The 16,450-nt window shown below is 45.8% G+C and overlaps 12 non-coding genes and 2 pseudogenes across 12 annotated transcripts; all 14 read left to right on the top strand.

The window, feature by feature from the left end:
* The first annotated feature begins 311 nt into the window (after positions 1–311).
* Positions 312–502, top strand: LOC141176887 (U2 spliceosomal RNA). The gene has a single exon (XR_012253533.1). It is a non-coding gene; the product is annotated as a U2 spliceosomal RNA (small nuclear RNA).
* Positions 503–1,617: 1,115 nt separating this feature from the next.
* LOC141177405 (U2 spliceosomal RNA) lies at positions 1,618–1,808 on the top strand. The gene has a single exon (XR_012254002.1). It is a non-coding gene; the product is annotated as a U2 spliceosomal RNA (small nuclear RNA).
* Positions 1,809–2,926: 1,118 nt separating this feature from the next.
* LOC141177998 (U2 spliceosomal RNA) lies at positions 2,927–3,094 on the top strand (annotated as a pseudogene).
* A 524-nt stretch (positions 3,095–3,618) lies between these two features.
* Positions 3,619–3,800, top strand: LOC141177675 (U2 spliceosomal RNA). The gene has a single exon (XR_012254248.1). It is a non-coding gene; the product is annotated as a U2 spliceosomal RNA (small nuclear RNA).
* Positions 3,801–4,915: 1,115 nt separating this feature from the next.
* LOC141178161 (U2 spliceosomal RNA) lies at positions 4,916–5,007 on the top strand (annotated as a pseudogene).
* A 789-nt stretch (positions 5,008–5,796) lies between these two features.
* LOC141177845 (U2 spliceosomal RNA) lies at positions 5,797–5,982 on the top strand. Its single transcript, XR_012254381.1, has one exon. It is a non-coding gene; the product is annotated as a U2 spliceosomal RNA (small nuclear RNA).
* Positions 5,983–7,097: 1,115 nt separating this feature from the next.
* On the top strand, positions 7,098–7,288 carry LOC141177171 (U2 spliceosomal RNA). The gene has a single exon (XR_012253790.1). It is a non-coding gene; the product is annotated as a U2 spliceosomal RNA (small nuclear RNA).
* A 1,115-nt stretch (positions 7,289–8,403) lies between these two features.
* LOC141177293 (U2 spliceosomal RNA) lies at positions 8,404–8,594 on the top strand. Its single transcript, XR_012253901.1, has one exon. It is a non-coding gene; the product is annotated as a U2 spliceosomal RNA (small nuclear RNA).
* A 1,118-nt stretch (positions 8,595–9,712) lies between these two features.
* On the top strand, positions 9,713–9,903 carry LOC141176888 (U2 spliceosomal RNA). The gene has a single exon (XR_012253534.1). It is a non-coding gene; the product is annotated as a U2 spliceosomal RNA (small nuclear RNA).
* A 1,115-nt stretch (positions 9,904–11,018) lies between these two features.
* LOC141177493 (U2 spliceosomal RNA) lies at positions 11,019–11,209 on the top strand. The gene has a single exon (XR_012254082.1). It is a non-coding gene; the product is annotated as a U2 spliceosomal RNA (small nuclear RNA).
* A 1,115-nt stretch (positions 11,210–12,324) lies between these two features.
* LOC141176889 (U2 spliceosomal RNA) lies at positions 12,325–12,515 on the top strand. The gene has a single exon (XR_012253535.1). It is a non-coding gene; the product is annotated as a U2 spliceosomal RNA (small nuclear RNA).
* Positions 12,516–13,630: 1,115 nt separating this feature from the next.
* On the top strand, positions 13,631–13,821 carry LOC141176890 (U2 spliceosomal RNA). Its single transcript, XR_012253536.1, has one exon. It is a non-coding gene; the product is annotated as a U2 spliceosomal RNA (small nuclear RNA).
* A 1,115-nt stretch (positions 13,822–14,936) lies between these two features.
* Positions 14,937–15,127, top strand: LOC141176891 (U2 spliceosomal RNA). The gene has a single exon (XR_012253537.1). It is a non-coding gene; the product is annotated as a U2 spliceosomal RNA (small nuclear RNA).
* A 1,115-nt stretch (positions 15,128–16,242) lies between these two features.
* On the top strand, positions 16,243–16,433 carry LOC141176892 (U2 spliceosomal RNA). The gene has a single exon (XR_012253538.1). It is a non-coding gene; the product is annotated as a U2 spliceosomal RNA (small nuclear RNA).
* Positions 16,434–16,450: the final 17 nt, after the last annotated feature.

Genomic DNA, 16,450 nt, shown 5'->3' on the forward strand with positions numbered 1-16,450 from the left:
TCAGGAGCCCTCCTGCTAAGGGTAGACAGCTGCTCGTTCCACCCCACCCCCCGCCTTAATTGGTTCTCCTCCCTTCCAACGGTGTTGAGGCGGGTGGGAACAGCAGGGGGTCAAGGTGCTGTGTTTAAAGAGGTGGAGTTATGCAGATCTAAAACGCGTGGATTGCAGCAGCAGCAAGCCGAAAAGTGCAGGCATGTAAGGGATCTAGAGGTTGACAACATGTCTTCTTAACGGGAGTCCAGGAGCTCATCTCCACAAATGGACTTTTCAGGATCCTTGGGTGGCTCCGTAGTTTGAAACCAATTCTGGTTATCGCTTCTCGGCCTTTTGGCTAAGATCAAGTGTAGTATCTGTTCTTATCAGTTTAATATCTGATACGTCCCCTATCTGGGGACCATATATTAAATGGATTTTTAGAACAGGGAGATGGAAAAAGAGCTTGCTCTGTCCACTCCACGCATTGACCTGGTATTGCAGTATCTCCAGGACCGGTGCACCCCTTCTTTAATGCAGTTTCTAAAATCAGAAAGAATTGAATTCAATGTTTTTTGTTCATTTTGCTTGTTTGTCGGATTTTGGGATGGACTCTTTGGCTTTGCTTTTCTTCTCCTCATTGGATTTTTCATGTTCAAAGTTGCAGAAGCCAGATTACAAGCTCATTTTGGTTCAACTTCAGCAACTGTGCATTGCATTGCCATGTAATGTGATGCAATGCTATCTTTCTAGCTCTCCCTTTTTACTTCCTTTTGGATAAACAGACATATTAGGCAAGCATTTTGGAGCTTTCACCTAAATAACTACAGGTGGTGAGATAAGCTGCACAATATAATTGACCTTTCAGTATATTGTTGCACACACACCATCTATTTAGCAAATGCCCTTGTTATCAACAGCAGCCTTTTAAACTCACCTGAGCTAACAGGTATGTGCGCTGGTTACTCTGCTGCGCTTAAAATTTCTTTTTTGGTTTGCTACAATGCCTTTTCTGAAACGTTGTCTCCTTCTGCTGGAACACTGACTTCTTTCATTTAATGCCTGCAGACTATAAAAGAGAACCCAACCCAAAAAGTTTGGTTGATTAGTCTGTGGCATTCTGTTAAACTGTTGCTTATGGCGGTCTCTGTGAGCTTCTCAGCGACATTCAGCCAGCCAGGTATCCTGCCTGCAGTAGATGGAATGTGGCAATGGAACGCTGGCTGCGCGTGTCATAATAGGCTCTGAGCCTTTATATACCTGTGCACAGCAGCAGCCACCTTCAGTCTGCTGCTGGACAGCCAGCAGCAGCAGCAGCAGGAGAGGTATGTAATCAGGAGCCCTCCTGCTAAGGGTAGACAGCTGCTCGTTCCACCCCACCCCCCGCCTTAATTGGTTCTCCTCCCTTCCAACGGTGTTGAGGCGGGTGGGAACAGCAGGGGGTGAAGGTGCTGTGTTTAAAGAGGTGGAGTTATGCAGATCTAAAACGCGTGGATTGCAGCAGCAGCAAGCCGAAAAGTGCAGGCATGTAAGGGATCTAGAGGTTGACAACATGTCTTCTTAACGGGAGTCCAGGAGCTCATCTCCACAAATGGACTTTTCAGGATCCTTGGGTGGCTCCGTAGTTTGAAACCAATTCTGGTTATCGCTTCTCGGCCTTTTGGCTAAGATCAAGTGTAGTATCTGTTCTTATCAGTTTAATATCTGATACGTCCCCTATCTGGGGACCATATATTAAATGGATTTTTAGAACAGGGAGATGGAAAAAGAGCTTGCTCTGTCCACTCCACGCATTGACCTGGTACTGCAGTATCTCCAGGACCGGTGCACCCCTTCTTTAATGCAGTTTCTAAAATCAGAAAGAATTGAATTCAATGTTTTTTGTTCATTTTGCTTGTTTGTCGGATTTTGGGATGGACTCTTTGGCTTTGCTTTTCTTCTCCTCATTGGATTTTTCATGTTCAAAGTTGCAGAAGCCAGATTACAAGCTCATTTTGGTTCAACTTCAGCAACTGTGCATTGCATTGCCATGTAATGTGATGCAATGCTATCTTTCTAGCTCTCCCTTTTTACTTCCTTTTGGATAAACAGACATATTAGGCAAGCATTTTGGAGCTTTCACCTAAATAACTACAGGTGGTGAGATAAGCTGCACAATATAATTGACCTTTCAGTATATTGTTGCACACACACCATCTATTTAGCAAATGCCCTTGTTATCAACAGCAGCCTTTTAAACTCACCTGAGCTAACAGGTATGTGCGCTGGTTACTCTGCTGCGCTTAAAATTTCTTTTTTGGTTTGCTACAATGCCTTTTCTGAAACGTTGTCTCCTTCTGCTGGAACACTGACTTCTTTCATTTAATGCCTGCAGACTATAAAAGAGAACCCAACCCAAAAAGTTTGGTTGATTAGTCTGTGGCATTCTGTTAAACTGTTGCTTATGGCGGTCTCTGTGAGCTTCTCAGCGACATTCAGCCAGCCAGGTATCCTGCCTGCAGTAGATGGAATGTGGCAATGGAACGCTGGCTGCGCGTGTCATAATAGGCTCTGAGCCTTTATATACCTGTGCACAGCAGCAGCCACCTTCAGTCTGCTGCTGGACAGCCAGCAGCAGCAGCAGCAGGAGAGGTATGTAATCAGGAGCCCTCCTGCTAAGGGTAGACAGCTGCTCGTTCCACCCCACCCCCCGCCTTAATTGGTTCTCCTCCCTTCCAACGGTGTTGAGGCGGGTGGGAACAGCAGGGGGTGAAGGTGCTGTGTTTAAAGAGGTGGAGTTATGCAGATCTAAAACGCGTGGATTGCAGCAGCAGCAGCAAGCCGAAAAGTGCAGGCATGTAAGGGATCTAGAGGTTGACAACATGTCTTCTTAACGGGAGTCCAGGAGCTCATCTCCACAAATGGACTTTTCAGGATCCTTGGGTGGCTCCGTAGTTTGAAACCAATTCTGGTTATCGCTTCTCGGCCTTTTGGCTAAGATCAAGTGTAGTATCTGTTCTTATCATATCGCTTCTCGGCCTTTTGGCTAAGATCAAGTGTAGTATCTTTTGAAAAGGCAGTTTTGTCCTTGGGCTGCCCTAGTAAATTGATGCATATTACACACTGGTTTGGTGCACTTGTTAGTACGCCAGGTGGCTCATAGAGTTATCTGATGGAAAACATGGCCCTCCAGGATCGAAGTCACTAGGCTGGGTAAGTGTGAGGGCTTTGGAGCAATGTGCCCCAGGAGTAGGCGCCCTGGTGGGAGTCCAAGCTTACTGGGACTGGGAACCCCAGAAAGACTTGGCTTCGTAGCACGCCGCACCTTTGCCAATCATACTTTCTGAGCAACCCCCCCTATTCCTGGCCTCCGGGCTAGGAAGGGGAATTTTTATAAACCCGGTCGGAGGTCCGGTCAGCTTTGGGCTGAGAAACCAACACAGGCTCCAGCTCCACTAGGGTGGCAGCCTAGATGGAAGCTGGGAGCACGAAAACGGCTCTTCTCCGGCTTCGGCTAGGGAGAGCATCGGAGATCCCTGACCCTCGCTGTGGCCTTCTGGCTCGGAGGGATGGGGATGGTTTATTGGGGACCCTCTCCTCCGGGAAGGGTCCACATGAATCCTCGCCTCGTGCGCTGTTTTGGTGTGACTTCGGTCACATTTTTCAGTGCCTTGGATGCAGCTTCAATCAAAAAATCTGTTCTTATCAGTTTAATATCTGATACGTCCCCTATCTGGGGACCATATATTAAATGGATTTTTAGAGCAGGGAGATGGAAAAAGAGCTTGCTCTGTCCACTCCACGCATTGACCTGGTATTGCAGTATCTCCAGGACCGGTGCACCCCTTCTTTAATGCAGTTTCTAAAATCAGAAAGAATTGAATTCAATGTTTTTTGTTCATTTTGCTTGTTTGTCGGATTTTGGGATGGACTCTTTGGCTTTGCTTTTCTTCTCCTCATTGGATTTTTCATGTTCAAAGTTGCAGAAGCCAGATTACAAGCTCATTTTGGTTCAACTTCAGCAACTGTGCATTGCATTGCCATGTAATGTGATGCAATGCTATCTTTCTAGCTCTCCCTTTTTACTTCCTTTTGGATAAACAGACATATTAGGCAAGCATTTTGGAGCTTTCACCTAAATAACTACAGGTGGTGAGATAAGCTGCACAATATAATTGACCTTTCAGTATATTGTTGCACACACACCATCTATTTAGCAAATGCCCTTGTTATCAACAGCAGCCTTTTAAACTCACCTGAGCTAACAGGTATGTGCGCTGGTTACTCTGCTGCGCTTAAAATTTCTTTTTTGGTTTGCTACAATGCCTTTTCTGAAACGTTGTCTCCTTCTGCTGGAACACTGACTTCTTTCATTTAATGCCTGCAGACTATAAAAGAGAACCCAACCCAAAAAGTTTGGTTGATTAGTCTGTGGCATTCTGTTAAACTGTTGCTTATGGCGGTCTCTGTGAGCTTCTCAGCGACATTCAGCCAGCCAGGTATCCTGCCTGCAGTAGATGGAATGTGGCAATGGAACGCTGGCTGCGCGTGTCATAATAGGCTCTGAGCCTTTATATACCTGTGCACAGCAGCAGCCACCTTCAGTCTGCTGCTGGACAGCCAGCAGCAGCAGCAGCAGGAGAGGTATGTAATCAGGAGCCCTCCTGCTAAGGGTAGACAGCTGCTCGTTCCACCCCACCCCCCGCCTTAATTGGTTCTCCTCCCTTCCAACGGTGTTGAGGCGGGTGGGAACAGCAGGGGGTGAAGGTGCTGTGTTTAAAGAGGTGGAGTTATGTAGATCTAAAACGCGTGGATTGCAGCAGCAGCAAGCCGAAAAGTGCAGGCATGTAAGGGATCTAGAGGTTGACAACATGTCTTCTTAACGGGAGTCCAGGAGCTCATCTCCACAAATGGACTTTTCAGGATCCTTGGGTGGCTCCGTAGTTTGAAACCAATTCTGGTTATCGCTTCTCGGCCTTTTGGCTAAGATCAAGTGTAGTATCTTTCGAAAAGGCGGTTTTGGATGTTGGCCGCCCTAGTAGATTGATACATTATGCACACTGGGGTTTAGGCGCTTGTTAGTACGCCAGGTGGCTAATATAGTCATCTGGTGGAAAGCATGGCCCCCCAGGATCGACGCCATTGGGCCGGGGAAGATCGAAAGCCCGAAGTGTGAAGTGCCCCAGGAGTGGTGACCCTGGGGTGCCTTAACTCACTGGGATTGGGAACCCCACTTGAGTTTATGGCACATTTGCACAAGCACTTCAAATTTTCTTTCTTCGCACACACCCTTATTCCGGGCCTTCTGGCCTTAGGATGGGGAATTTTTCAATTCCCGGTCGAAGGTCCGGGCAGTATTATACTGTGAAACCTTCACTATTTATTTAATTTCTTTGTCACTGTGTGTCCACTTATTCACGTGTGTCACGTCCTACTAGGATTTTGTTGGGATGCGGTTCCCTTACGGGTTCCTCTCTTGGCAGGTCTAGGGGGGGAGTGTGTGGCCATCAGGTTCCGCTCCCCCCTGAACCCCCCTGGCTCTCCTCTTTCGGGAGGAGAGCGTTGTTGGCTCCCCTCTTCTGGGAGGGGAGCACAGTCTTTGGCTCCCAGTGCCTTGCTCGGGTGAGAACTCGGGCAGGTGCTGGGGGTAAGATTGGGTCGCCTCTGGCTTCGGCTGGAGGTGGCTTTTTGTCCCTGTTCCTCGCTGTGGCCTTTTGGCTCGGAGGGACGGGGAATGGTTTGGGGGACCCTTCTCCTTTTGGAGAGGGTTTCAAGAAGACCAGCATCCTAGTGCACTTTTTTTGTGGCACTTGTCACTTTTTTAAGCGCACTCGGGTTTTGTACACGAATTCGGGCTTTCGATAAAAAAAAAAAAAATCTGTTCTTATCAGTTTAATATCTGATACGTCCCCTATCTGGGGACCATATATTAAATGGATTTTTAGAACAGGGAGATGGAAAAAGAGCTTGCTCTGTCCACTCCACGCATTGACCTGGTATTGCAGTATCTCCAGGACCGGTGCACCCCTTCTTTAATGCAGTTTCTAAAATCAGAAAGAATTGAATTCAATGTTTTTTGTTCATTTTGCTTGTTTGTCGGATTTTGGGATGGACTCTTTGGCTTTGCTTTTCTTCTCCTCATTGGATTTTTCATGTTCAAAGTTGCAGAAGCCAGATTACAAGCTCATTTTGGTTCAACTTCAGCAACTGTGCATTGCATTGCCATGTAATGTGATGCAATGCTATCTTTCTAGCTCTCCCTTTTTACTTCCTTTTGGATAAACAGACATATTAGGCAAGCATTTTGGAGCTTTCACCTAAATAACTACAGGTGGTGAGATAAGCTGCACAATATAATTGACCTTTCAGTATATTGTTGCACACACACCATCTATTTAGCAAATGCCCTTGTTATCAACAGCAGCCTTTTAAACTCACCTGAGCTAACAGGTATGTGCGCTGGTTACTCTGCTGCGCTTAAAATTTCTTTTTTGGTTTGCTACAATGCCTTTTCTGAAACGTTGTCTCCTTCTGCTGGAACACTGACTTCTTTCATTTAATGCCTGCAGACTATAAAAGAGAACCCAACCCAAAAAGTTTGGTTGATTAGTCTGTGGCATTCTGTTAAACTGTTGCTTATGGCGGTCTCTGTGAGCTTCTCAGCGACATTCAGCCAGCCAGGTATCCTGCCTGCAGTAGATGGAATGTGGCAATGGAACGCTGGCTGCGCGTGTCATAATAGGCTCTGAGCCTTTATATACCTGTGCACAGCAGCAGCCACCTTCAGTCTGCTGCTGGACAGCCAGCAGCAGCAGCAGCAGGAGAGGTATGTAATCAGGAGCCCTCCTGCTAAGGGTAGACAGCTGCTCGTTCCACCCCACCCCCCGCCTTAATTGGTTCTCCTCCCTTCCAACGGTGTTGAGGCGGGTGGGAACAGCAGGGGGTGAAGGTGCTGTGTTTAAAGAGGTGGAGTTATGCAGATCTAAAACGCGTGGATTGCAGCAGCAGCAAGCCGAAAAGTGCAGGCATGTAAGGGATCTAGAGGTTGACAACATGTCTTCTTAACGGGAGTCCAGGAGCTCATCTCCACAAATGGACTTTTCAGGATCCTTGGGTGGCTCCGTAGTTTGAAACCAATTCTGGTTATCGCTTCTCGGCCTTTTGGCTAAGATCAAGTGTAGTATCTGTTCTTATCAGTTTAATATCTGATACGTCCCCTATCTGGGGACTATATATTAAATGGATTTTTAGAACAGGGAGATGGAAAAAGAGCTTGCTCTGTCCACTCCACGCATTGACCTGGTATTGCAGTATCTCCAGGACCGGTGCACCCCTTCTTTAATGCAGTTTCTAAAATCAGAAAGAATTGAATTCAATGTTTTTTGTTCATTTTGCTTGTTTGTCGGATTTTGGGATGGACTCTTTGGCTTTGCTTTTCTTCTCCTCATTGGATTTTTCATGTTCAAAGTTGCAGAAGCCAGATTACAAGCTCATTTTGGTTCAACTTCAGCAACTGTGCATTGCATTGCCATGTAATGTGATGCAATGCTATCTTTCTAGCTCTCCCTTTTTACTTCCTTTTGGATAAACAGACATATTAGGCAAGCATTTTGGAGCTTTCACCTAAATAACTACAGGTGGTGAGATAAGCTGCACAATATAATTGACCTTTCAGTATATTGTTGCACACACACCATCTATTTAGCAAATGCCCTTGTTATCAACAGCAGCCTTTTAAACTCACCTGAGCTAACAGGTATGTGCGCTGGTTACTCTGCTGCGCTTAAAATTTCTTTTTTGGTTTGCTACAATGCCTTTTCTGAAACGTTGTCTCCTTCTGCTGGAACACTGACTTCTTTCATTTAATGCCTGCAGACTATAAAAGAGAACCCAACCCAAAAAGTTTGGTTGATTAGTCTGTGGCATTCTGTTAAACTGTTGCTTATGGCGGTCTCTGTGAGCTTCTCAGCGACATTCAGCCAGCCAGGTATCCTGCCTGCAGTAGATGGAATGTGGCAATGGAACGCTGGCTGCGCGTGTCATAATAGGCTCTGAGCCTTTATATACCTGTGCACAGCAGCAGCCACCTTCAGTCTGCTGCTGGACAGCCAGCAGCAGCAGCAGCAGGAGAGGTATGTAATCAGGAGCCCTCCTGCTAAGGGTAGACAGCTGCTCGTTCCACCCCACCCCCCGCCTTAATTGGTTCTCCTCCCTTCCAACGGTGTTGAGGCGGGTGGGAACAGCAGGGGGTGAAGGTGCTGTGTTTAAAGAGGTGGAGTTATGCAGATCTAAAACGCGTGGATTGCAGCAGCAGCAAGCCGAAAAGTGCAGGCATGTAAGGGATCTAGAGGTTGACAACATGTCTTCTTAACGGGAGTCCAGGAGCTCATCTCCACAAATGGACTTTTCAGGATCCTTGGGTGGCTCCGTAGTTTGAAACCAATTCTGGTTATCGCTTCTCGGCCTTTTGGCTAAGATCAAGTGTAGTATCTGTTCTTATCAGTTTAATATCTGATACGTCCCCTATCTGGGGACTATATATTAAATGGATTTTTAGAACAGGGAGATGGAAAAAGAGCTTGCTCTGTCCACTCCACGCATTGACCTGGTATTGCAGTATCTCCAGGACCGGTGCACCCCTTCTTTAATGCAGTTTCTAAAATCAGAAAGAATTGAATTCAATGTTTTTTGTTCATTTTGCTTGTTTGTCGGATTTTGGGATGGACTCTTTGGCTTTGCTTTTCTTCTCCTCATTGGATTTTTCATGTTCAAAGTTGCAGAAGCCAGATTACAAGCTCATTTTGGTTCAACTTCAGCAACTGTGCATTGCATTGCCATGTAATGTGATGCAATGCTATCTTTCTAGCTCTCCCTTTTTACTTCCTTTTGGATAAACAGACATATTAGGCAAGCATTTTGGAGCTTTCACCTAAATAACTACAGGTGGTGAGATAAGCTGCACAATATAATTGACCTTTCAGTATATTGTTGCACACACACCATCTATTTAGCAAATGCCCTTGTTATCAACAGCAGCCTTTTAAACTCACCTGAGCTAACAGGTATGTGCGCTGGTTACTCTGCTGCGCTTAAAATTTCTTTTTTGGTTTGCTACAATGCCTTTTCTGAAACGTTGTCTCCTTCTGCTGGAACACTGACTTCTTTCATTTAATGCCTGCAGACTATAAAAGAGAACCCAACCCAAAAAGTTTGGTTGATTAGTCTGTGGCATTCTGTTAAACTGTTGCTTATGGCGGTCTCTGTGAGCTTCTCAGCGACATTCAGCCAGCCAGGTATCCTGCCTGCAGTAGATGGAATGTGGCAATGGAACGCTGGCTGCGCGTGTCATAATAGGCTCTGAGCCTTTATATACCTGTGCACAGCAGCAGCCACCTTCAGTCTGCTGCTGGACAGCCAGCAGCAGCAGCAGCAGCAGGAGAGGTATGTAATCAGGAGCCCTCCTGCTAAGGGTAGACAGCTGCTCGTTCCACCCCACCCCCCGCCTTAATTGGTTCTCCTCCCTTCCAACGGTGTTGAGGCGGGTGGGAACAGCAGGGGGTGAAGGTGCTGTGTTTAAAGAGGTGGAGTTATGCAGATCTAAAACGCGTGGATTGCAGCAGCAGCAAGCCGAAAAGTGCAGGCATGTAAGGGATCTAGAGGTTGACAACATGTCTTCTTAACGGGAGTCCAGGAGCTCATCTCCACAAATGGACTTTTCAGGATCCTTGGGTGGCTCCGTAGTTTGAAACCAATTCTGGTTATCGCTTCTCGGCCTTTTGGCTAAGATCAAGTGTAGTATCTGTTCTTATCAGTTTAATATCTGATACGTCCCCTATCTGGGGACCATATATTAAATGGATTTTTAGAACAGGGAGATGGAAAAAGAGCTTGCTCTGTCCACTCCACGCATTGACCTGGTATTGCAGTATCTCCAGGACCGGTGCACCCCTTCTTTAATGCAGTTTCTAAAATCAGAAAGAATTGAATTCAATGTTTTTTGTTCATTTTGCTTGTTTGTCGGATTTTGGGATGGACTCTTTGGCTTTGCTTTTCTTCTCCTCATTGGATTTTTCATGTTCAAAGTTGCAGAAGCCAGATTACAAGCTCATTTTGGTTCAACTTCAGCAACTGTGCATTGCATTGCCATGTAATGTGATGCAATGCTATCTTTCTAGCTCTCCCTTTTTACTTCCTTTTGGATAAACAGACATATTAGGCAAGCATTTTGGAGCTTTCACCTAAATAACTACAGGTGGTGAGATAAGCTGCACAATATAATTGACCTTTCAGTATATTGTTGCACACACACCATCTATTTAGCAAATGCCCTTGTTATCAACAGCAGCCTTTTAAACTCACCTGAGCTAACAGGTATGTGCGCTGGTTACTCTGCTGCGCTTAAAATTTCTTTTTTGGTTTGCTACAATGCCTTTTCTGAAACGTTGTCTCCTTCTGCTGGAACACTGACTTCTTTCATTTAATGCCTGCAGACTATAAAAGAGAACCCAACCCAAAAAGTTTGGTTGATTAGTCTGTGGCATTCTGTTAAACTGTTGCTTATGGCGGTCTCTGTGAGCTTCTCAGCGACATTCAGCCAGCCAGGTATCCTGCCTGCAGTAGATGGAATGTGGCAATGGAACGCTGGCTGCGCGTGTCATAATAGGCTCTGAGCCTTTATATACCTGTGCACAGCAGCAGCCACCTTCAGTCTGCTGCTGGACAGCCAGCAGCAGCAGCAGCAGGAGAGGTATGTAATCAGGAGCCCTCCTGCTAAGGGTAGACAGCTGCTCGTTCCACCCCACCCCCCGCCTTAATTGGTTCTCCTCCCTTCCAACGGTGTTGAGGCGGGTGGGAACAGCAGGGGGTGAAGGTGCTGTGTTTAAAGAGGTGGAGTTATGCAGATCTAAAACGCGTGGATTGCAGCAGCAGCAAGCCGAAAAGTGCAGGCATGTAAGGGATCTAGAGGTTGACAACATGTCTTCTTAACGGGAGTCCAGGAGCTCATCTCCACAAATGGACTTTTCAGGATCCTTGGGTGGCTCCGTAGTTTGAAACCAATTCTGGTTATCGCTTCTCGGCCTTTTGGCTAAGATCAAGTTTAGTATCTGTTCTTATCAGTTTAATATCTGATACGTCCCCTATCTGGGGACCATATATTAAATGGATTTTTAGAACAGGGAGATGGAAAAAGAGCTTGCTCTGTCCACTCCACGCATTGACCTGGTATTGCAGTATCTCCAGGACCGGTGCACCCCTTCTTTAATGCAGTTTCTAAAATCAGAAAGAATTGAATTCAATGTTTTTTGTTCATTTTGCTTGTTTGTCGGATTTTGGGATGGACTCTTTGGCTTTGCTTTTCTTCTCCTCATTGGATTTTTCATGTTCAAAGTTGCAGAAGCCAGATTACAAGCTCATTTTGGTTCAACTTCAGCAACTGTGCATTGCATTGCCATGTAATGTGATGCAATGCTATCTTTCTAGCTCTCCCTTTTTACTTCCTTTTGGATAAACAGACATATTAGGCAAGCATTTTGGAGCTTTCACCTAAATAACTACAGGTGGTGAGATAAGCTGCACAATATAATTGACCTTTCAGTATATTGTTGCACACACACCATCTATTTAGTAAATGCCCTTGTTATCAACAGCAGCCTTTTAAACTCACCTGAGCTAACAGGTATGTGCGCTGGTTACTCTGCTGCGCTTAAAATTTCTTTTTTGGTTTGCTACAATGCCTTTTCTGAAACGTTGTCTCCCTCTGCTGGAACACTGACTTCTTTCATTTAATGCCTGCAGACTATAAAAGAGAACCCAACCCAAAAAGTTTGGTTGATTAGTCTGTGGCATTCTGTTAAACTGTTGCTTATGGCGGTCTCTGTGAGCTTCTCAGCGACATTCAGCCAGCCAGGTATCCTGCCTGCAGTAGATGGAATGTGGCAATGGAACGCTGGCTGCGCGTGTCATAATAGGCTCTGAGCCTTTATATACCTGTGCACAGCAGCAGCCACCTTCAGTCTGCTGCTGGACAGCCAGCAGCAGCAGCAGCAGGAGAGGTATGTAATCAGGAGCCCTCCTGCTAAGGGTAGACAGCTGCTCGTTCCACCCCACCCCCCGCCTTAATTGGTTCTCCTCCCTTCCAACGGTGTTGAGGCGGGTGGGAACAGCAGGGGGTGAAGGTGCTGTGTTTAAAGAGGTGGAGTTATGCAGATCTAAAACGCGTGGATTGCAGCAGCAGCAAGCCGAAAAGTGCAGGCATGTAAGGGATCTAGAGGTTGACAACATGTCTTCTTAACGGGAGTCCAGGAGCTCATCTCCACAAATGGACTTTTCAGGATCCTTGGGTGGCTCCGTAGTTTGAAACCAATTCTGGTTATCGCTTCTCGGCCTTTTGGCTAAGATCAAGTGTAGTATCTGTTCTTATCAGTTTAATATCTGATACGTCCCCTATCTGGGGACCATATATTAAATGGATTTTTAGAACAGGGAGATGGAAAAAGAGCTTGCTCTGTCCACTCCACGCATTGACCTGGTATTGCAGTATCTCCAGGACCGGTGCACCCCTTCTTTAATGCAGTTTCTAAAATCAGAAAGAATTGAATTCAATGTTTTTTGTTCATTTTGCTTGTTTGTCGGATTTTGGGATGGACTCTTTGGCTTTGCTTTTCTTCTCCTCATTGGATTTTTCATGTTCAAAGTTGCAGAAGCCAGATTACAAGCTCATTTTGGTTCAACTTCAGCAACTGTGCATTGCATTGCCATGTAATGTGATGCAATGCTATCTTTCTAGCTCTCCCTTTTTACTTCCTTTTGGATAAACAGACATATTAGGCAAGCATTTTGGAGCTTTCACCTAAATAACTACAGGTGGTGAGATAAGCTGCACAATATAATTGACCTTTCAGTATATTGTTGCACACACACCATCTATTTAGCAAATGCCCTTGTTATCAACAGCAGCCTTTTAAACTCACCTGAGCTAACAGGTATGTGCGCTGGTTACTCTGCTGCGCTTAAAATTTCTTTTTTGGTTTGCTACAATGCCTTTTCTGAAACGTTGTCTCCTTCTGCTGGAACACTGACTTCTTTCATTTAATGCCTGCAGACTATAAAAGAGAACCCAACCCAAAAAGTTTGGTTGATTAGTCTGTGGCATTCTGTTAAACTGTTGCTTATGGCGGTCTCTGTGAGCTTCTCAGCGACATTCAGCCAGCCAGGTATCCTGCCTGCAGTAGATGGAATGTGGCAATGGAACGCTGGCTGCGCGTGTCATAATAGGCTCTGAGCCTTTATATACCTGTGCACAGCAGCAGCCACCTTCAGTCTGCTGCTGGACAGCCAGCAGCAGCAGCAGCAGGAGAGGTATGTAATCAGGAGCCCTCCTGCTAAGGGTAGACAGCTGCTCGTTCCACCCCACCCCCCGCCTTAATTGGTTCTCCTCCCTTCCAACGGTGTTGAGGCGGGTGGGAACAGCAGGGGGTGAAGGTGCTGTGTTTAAAGAGGTGGAGTTATGCAGATCTAAAACGCGTGGATTGCAGCAGCAGCAAGCCGAAAAGTGCAGGCATGTAAGGGATCTAGAGGTTGACAACATGTCTTCTTAACGGGAGTCCAGGAGCTCATCTCCACAAATGGACTTTTCAGGATCCTTGGGTGGCTCCGTAGTTTGAAACCAATTCTGGTTATCGCTTCTCGGCCTTTTGGCTAAGATCAAGTGTAGTATCTGTTCTTATCAGTTTAATATCTGATACGTCCCCTATCTGGGGACCATATATTAAATGGATTTTTAGAACAGGGAGATGGAAAAAGAGCTTGCTCTGTCCACTCCACGCATTGACCTGGTATTGCAGTATCTCCAGGACCGGTGCACCCCTTCTTTATTGCAGTTTCTAAAATCAGAAAGAATTGAATTCAATGTTTTTTGTTCATTTTGCTTGTTTGTCGGATTTTGGGATGGACTCTTTGGCTTTGCTTTTCTTCTCCTCATTGGATTTTTCATGTTCAAAGTTGCAGAAGCCAGATTACAAGCTCATTTTGGTTCAACTTCAGCAACTGTGCATTGCATTGCCATGTAATGTGATGCAATGCTATCTTTCTAGCTCTCCCTTTTTACTTCCTTTTGGATAAACAGACATATTAGGCAAGCATTTTGGAGCTTTCACCTAAATAACTACAGGTGGTGAGATAAGCTGCACAATATAATTGACCTTTCAGTATATTGTTGCACACACACCATCTATTTAGCAAATGCCCTTGTTATCAACAGCAGCCTTTTAAACTCACCTGAGCTAACAGGTATGTGCGCTGGTTACTCTGCTGCGCTTAAAATTTCTTTTTTGGTTTGCTACAATGCCTTTTCTGAAACGTTGTCTCCTTCTGCTGGAACACTGACTTCTTTCATTTAATGCCTGCAGACTATAAAAGAGAACCCAACCCAAAAAGTTTGGTTGATTAGTCTGTGGCATTCTGTTAAACTGTTGCTTATGGCGGTCTCTGTGAGCTTCTCAGCGACATTCAGCCAGCCAGGTATCCTGCCTGCAGTAGATGGAATGTGGCAATGGAACGCTGGCTGCGCGTGTCATAATAGGCTCTGAGCCTTTATATACCTGTGCACAGCAGCAGCCACCTTCAGTCTGCTGCTGGACAGCCAGCAGCAGCAGCAGCAGGAGAGGTATGTAATCAGGAGCCCTCCTGCTAAGGGTAGACAGCTGCTCGTTCCACCCCACCCCCCGCCTTAATTGGTTCTCCTCCCTTCCAACGGTGTTGAGGCGGGTGGGAACAGCAGGGGGTGAAGGTGCTGTGTTTAAAGAGGTGGAGTTATGCAGATCTAAAACGCGTGGATTGCAGCAGCAGCAAGCCGAAAAGTGCAGGCATGTAAGGGATCTAGAGGTTGACAACATGTCTTCTTAACGGGAGTCCAGGAGCTCATCTCCACAAATGGACTTTTCAGGATCCTTGGGTGGCTCCGTAGTTTGAAACCAATTCTGGTTATCGCTTCTCGGCCTTTTGGCTAAGATCAAGTGTAGTATCTGTTCTTATCAGTTTAATATCTGATACGTCCCCTATCTGGGGACCATATATTAAATGGATTTTTAGAACAGGGAGATGGAAAAAGAGCTTGCTCTGTCCACTCCACGCATTGACCTGGTATTGCAGTATCTCCAGGACCGGTGCACCCCTTCTTTAATGCAGTTTCTAAAATCAGAAAGAATTGAATTCAATGTTTTTTGTTCATTTTGCTTGTTTGTCGGATTTTGGGATGGACTCTTTGGCTTTGCTTTTCTTCTCCTCATTGGATTTTTCATGTTCAAAGTTGCAGAAGCCAGATTACAAGCTCATTTTGGTTCAACTTCAGCAACTGTGCATTGCATTGCCATGTAATGTGATGCAATGCTATCTTTCTAGCTCTCCCTTTTTACTTCCTTTTGGATAAACAGACATATTAGGCAAGCATTTTGGAGCTTTCACCTAAATAACTACAGGTGGTGAGATAAGCTGCACAATATAATTGACCTTTCAGTATATTGTTGCACACACACCATCTATTTAGCAAATGCCCTTGTTATCAACAGCAGCCTTTTAAACTCACCTGAGCTAACAGGTATGTGCGCTGGTTACTCTGCTGCGCTTAAAATTTCTTTTTTGGTTTGCTACAATGCCTTTTCTGAAACGTTGTCTCCTTCTGCTGGAACACTGACTTCTTTCATTTAATGCCTGCAGACTATAAAAGAGAACCCAACCCAAAAAGTTTGGTTGATTAGTCTGTGGCATTCTGTTAAACTGTTGCTTATGGCGGTCTCTGTGAGCTTCTCAGCGACATTCAGCCAGCCAGGTATCCTGCCTGCAGTAGATGGAATGTGGCAATGGAACGCTGGCTGCGCGTGTCATAATAGGCTCTGAGCCTTTATATACCTGTGCACAGCAGCAGCCACCTTCAGTCTGCTGCTGGACAGCCAGCAGCAGCAGCAGCAGGAGAGGTATGTAATCAGGAGCCCTCCTGCTAAGGGTAGACAGCTGCTCGTTCCACCCCACCCCCCGCCTTAATTGGTTCTCCTCCCTTCCAACGGTGTTGAGGCGGGTGGGAACAGCAGGGGGTGAAGGTGCTGTGTTTAAAGAGGTGGAGTTATGCAGATCTAAAACGCGTGGATTGCAGCAGCAGCAAACCGAAAAGTGCAGGCATGTAAGGGATCTAGAGGTTGACAACATGTCTTCTTAACGGGAGTCCAGGAGCTCATCTCCACAAATGGACTTTTCAGGATCCTTGGGTGGCTCCGTAGTTTGAAACCAATTCTGGTTATCGCTTCTCGGCCTTTTGGCTAAGATCAAGTGTAGTATCTGTTCTTATCAGTTTAATATCTGATACGTCCCCTATCTGGGGACCATATATTAAATGGATTTTTAGAACAGGGAGATGGAAAAAGAGCTTGCTCTGTCCACTCCACGCATTGACCTGGTATTGCAGTATCTCCAGGACCGGTGCACCCCTTCTTTAATGCAGTTTCTA

This window comes from Phyllobates terribilis, unplaced genomic scaffold (assembly GCF_046119375.1).
Source record: "Phyllobates terribilis strain yellow unplaced genomic scaffold, ASM4611937v1 Scaffold_27__1_contigs__length_16484149, whole genome shotgun sequence".
Classification (NCBI taxonomy): Eukaryota; Metazoa; Chordata; class Amphibia; order Anura; family Dendrobatidae; genus Phyllobates; species Phyllobates terribilis.